General features: G+C 40.2%; 1 non-coding gene across 1 annotated transcript; it reads left to right on the top strand.

The window, feature by feature from the left end:
• The first annotated feature begins 262 nt into the window (after positions 1 to 262).
• Positions 263 to 368, top strand: LOC131165142 (small nucleolar RNA R71). The gene has a single exon (XR_009139463.1). It is a non-coding gene; the product is annotated as a small nucleolar RNA R71 (small nucleolar RNA).
• Positions 369 to 4,502: the final 4,134 nt, after the last annotated feature.

The following is a 4,502-nucleotide window of genomic DNA, read 5'->3' as shown; positions in this document are numbered from 1 at the left end:
TTTAGTTAAGGCATGCAAGGCCGGGGCTAGGTCTTAGCCGGTGGCCAACTCATAAACTTCTTTTGGTTTGGAATTTGATGGATTAGGTAGTCTAGGAGTGGCAACCATGTGCTGCTGAGAATTTTTTGCTAGATTTTCAAAGAGAATCCAGACCTCATTCTTGTGCTTAATGAGGAAAGTACCTCCACACAACACATCAACCATAGACCTATCTCTCTCAGCCAACCCTTTGTAGAAAGTTTGGTCTAATTGCCACATAAGGACTTGATCATGTGGGAATTTACGAAGCAGGTCCCTAAAGCGCTCCCAAGTCTCGAAAAAGAGTTCTCCATCCATTTATGAGAAACTTGTGATGGCTCTCTGAAACTGATTAGTCTTCCCAATTGGGAAGTACTTTTTAAGGAATTCATGTTGCACGATGGCCCAGTTGGTCACTGAGTTTGGTTCTAAGGACGTCAGCCAATATTTGGCTTTATCCTTTAGAGAGAACAGGAAAAGTCTAAGACGGAGAGCATCATCACTAAAATTAGGGATGCGGATGGTGGAAGAGATTTCGAAGAACTGATCCAGATGCTGATAAGGATTTTCAGTAGAATTCTCATAAAAGTTGGGCAGCATCGAGATGATTGAAGTGTTAATCTCAAATTGGGCTGCCTGAACATCCGGGAAACGAATGGAGGATGGTGATGTGTATGCATTAGGTACAAAGTAGTCCCTAATAGGCCATAGGTGTTGCTCTCCCACCATAGTTAGGTGAGGAGCATGGGGTTCCGAGATTTGTTCAGCAGGAACGGATGGGTTATCTTCGGCCATTGATTTCAGTTCAGATAACTCAGCTTTCTTTGGATTACAGATAGGTTTCTTATGAGACCTACGGGATTTTTCAATCTCAAGATCAATGGGAATTATCTTGGGTTCCAAAGAATGCAGACCAAATATACATGCATATAAGCACACTGATTCAAATTTCAAAGCAGGAAACAAAAATAAAGAAAATAGAAATTAAGTAAGAAAGTGAAAATAAAAGGAGAGCAAATCAAATAAAGAAGGAAATAATACTCTAATGTGGAAGTTGGCTTATAACCATAGCCAAGTCCCCAGAAATAGCACCAAATTTTGATAGGCTCGCCAAGGCTTGGGTCCTTAACCACCAAAAATAATATTTATAAACCTAACTATCAAACGTTTAGTAGAAAGTGGGTAAGTTGGGTATCGTTCCATGGGAACTTGAAGCGTAGTTGGTAAACCACTTCCAATTTAGTTTATTATGGCATTGTTATGAAAAAAAAAAAAAAAACGTAGTTAGTAAACCACTTCCAAGTTAGTTTATTATGGCATTGTTATGAAAAAGAAGTAAAATATAATGTTTTGCAATGGTGGATGTTTCTAACTACTGGAAATCGATTAAATGAAAGCGAGTAAATCTACACTATAGGAAAGCTAGTAAATTTATGAGTTACCCTACTCCTACAAAGCGATACTGTGGTCTGAATCAGACGCTGGAAACTATGCCTCGATCTATGTTCATCCAGACTTCCATGGAAGTACTAACTTGAGCGGGCCAAAGCGGGAGAGGGGCAATCGACTACACAGGGTAGAAAGGGTGCACCAACCTTTTGGAGCATGGTCGGTAACTGGAGTATACCCTATCACAACGATGAAGGAAAACCTCTGCGATTTCGTAGCCGAATATTTCCCTCTAACTAATACGTAGAAGTGCTTATCCTTATCTGCAATCCTTCATCAAACACACAACAGGTAAATTGAAAGCAGTAGATGAAAGCATGTAAATGAAAGCAAGAGTAAAAAGATCATCCCTTTATTATTCAAAACGTCTGTCACTAATGTCGAGAATTACAAAAGGAGTCATCATGTAATATACATGGATAGCACACGAATGTCGCCAGTTGTCATAGGCCGACGAACACTTTATGCACACATCGAGACATGAATTGAAAACTATGCTACTTCTAATCTATCTTGGCTCTCAATGACATCTTAATTATGTCACAAACCTAAGAGAGGCCAAAGAGGAACCCAGAGCTCGTGTTCATAGCGAATACTTATAGGCTCTAGGGTTTACAAAGTTTGTTTTAGAATTTAAGAAAGTTTGTAGCAAATCTCGTGAAGAATATCATCGCTATCAACTAAGTCACCTCTCTGTCATTCTTATGCACCCCCTGGTCGAGACTCGTGGGAAGTGATTACGCGTCAAAACTGCGTAATTGGGCATCTTAACCCGGGCTTTACGGTTTATATTTTTAATTAAATGTCCAAAATTGTCCAATATTTTAATAAAGTTCCAAAATCATCATTCTTGAATTTTATTGCACAATTTATGAATTTTTGGTAATTTTTTGTTGCAGGAAAAATCTCAGAAACCAAAACCAACACCTGTTTGTATTTCATGTATAACTTTTCCGTCTAAGCTTCGATCGAGACAATTTAAATTTCTAGAGAAAGAGGAAAGGATTATCTACAACTTTCATGTTTAAAGTTTTGTGAGAAATGGGTTCCAAAAGGGTCAAAACAGGCTGTGAACACAGAGAACAAATAAAATGAGAAAATAAAATATATATATATGAATGGGTATTTGATGTGAGCCGGCCATGCATGGCCGGGTCAGGTTGGCTAATCTGGGTAGGGCAATTTTTCTCTCTTCTTTATAACTGGCCCGCACAGCTACTCCTCCTATCCTCTTCTCTTCCCTTCTTTTCCCTTCTCCTTCCTCTCTTCTGCTCTCTCTTTCTTCTCCGATCCTTACTTCTCCTTGCTGTTTCCTGTCTTCTCTTTTGGTATCTCCTTTAGCTTTTCTGTCTCTTAGTATTTCTCTTCTTCTTCTTTTCCTTACTTATTCTCTCTTCCCCTGCCTCTGTTTTCTTCCTCTTTCTCTGTTTTTCCCTTATCTCTTTGCAACACCTCCTGCTCCGGCAACTGCAGCAACACCAGCCCACGGCCACTTTACCAGCAACCTGAACACCCAGCTGCTCCTCCATAGCCGTCCGTAAACCACCACAACAGCCAGAGCTCGTCTGCAAATCCACAGTGGCCACCACGATCTGAGGAGTTCTAGCACACAGCCACCGCTAGAAGCTTTTGCAGCAGCTTTCCCAGCCCCCATTGAAGACTCTCGGTAGTCACAGCAACACACCCACAGCTACCGGACGGCCAGCTTTCCGTGAACACCAACAGACCCCGAGGAGGAGCTCCACGACTGCAACCAGCCATCTTGCTCGACAACTCCAGCAGAGACCTGATGCAGCAGCCCCTGTTCCAGCTGAGGCAGCACAGCAGCCTCCACAGAATGTTCATCACCTACCCGAGACCACACCAACCTGGATCCACCACAGCACACAACCTGCTTCTCTCTGCTCTCTTTTCTTTAATTTATTTCTTTCTCTTTTCCTTTCTTTTAGTTTTTTATTTTCTTTAGTCCTATTATTATTTGCTTGAATAATAGTTTAAATTGCTAAAGTTTCTTTTGCACTTGACTGCCTTTGGGATTTTTATTAAAGTGAGAGTTTTTATGGTAATGTAAGTAGGTTCTTTATTTTTACTAGAGTGTTCATTTATTTATCTATTTGTCTTTCTCTTAGAAATTAAAGTAGTTACCTTTTAATTCTTGATTGATGTTCTAGTCTAGGGTTAGTCTTACCAAAGTTTTCATTTTTATTGTGTTCTGTTACCGTTTGCGTTTCTTAAATTGTGATGTTGGTTCGTAATTTTTGGTTCATGTTAAAGATTTGGTTTTTATTGCGTGTGTGTGTGTTTGGTTGAGTTTCCTTTCCTACGTGTTTTAATTCCATGTTTAAAGTTCCCATTTTTAGTTAATGTGCTTCGATGTTTCCTTGAGTAGATTAGGTTTTCCATTCTTACTCTTTAATTCAATGCATGCTAATTTTAGGATTTTAATTTACGTGTTTATTTAATTGATCAAAATAAGTCTCCACAATCTTGAACACACTCGAATCTGAACTGAGTTCAGTACATTTTTATTTTCGATTGGGAGAACATGAAATTGAGATTAAAATGCATTCCCTGAGGAGACAATCTAGCCCTTGGGCTTAATATTACACGACAGAACTCCTATACTTGGGACAGCTTTCAAGCTGCTCATTTTTCGAGTGAGTTCGGAATTTAGGGATTCGAGTCTCCAATGCCTTCGACTTCGTCATGCCTCAGGGTCTTGGTGGTCAAGTTGATGATCAAGACATGTTGTATCTCGATCTTCGGGAAATCTTAGTATCTCAACATAGTCGCCCTAGAAGGTCTCTTGGTCAAAAACTTCATCGAGACTCTCGGTACTTCTAAATTTCAGTTCTATCTTAGCATCTCGACGTGATCGCTCCCGTGGGTCACTTGGTTGAACCTTGCAGCATTCTAATCTTAGTTTGAACCTTGGACTTTGCAGTGGAAGACTAAGTTGCCCCTGTGGTTTGCTGGTCATGCCACATGGTCGAGCATCATCTTCGAGCCCATTTATGCTTTGAAGCTTCTGGAGC

Source organism: Malania oleifera, chromosome 9 (genome assembly GCF_029873635.1).
Source record: "Malania oleifera isolate guangnan ecotype guangnan chromosome 9, ASM2987363v1, whole genome shotgun sequence".
Taxonomy (NCBI): domain Eukaryota; kingdom Viridiplantae; phylum Streptophyta; class Magnoliopsida; order Santalales; family Ximeniaceae; genus Malania; species Malania oleifera.
The sequence above is the reverse complement of the archived record's forward strand: the minus strand, read 5'-3'. Positions and strand labels throughout refer to the sequence as shown.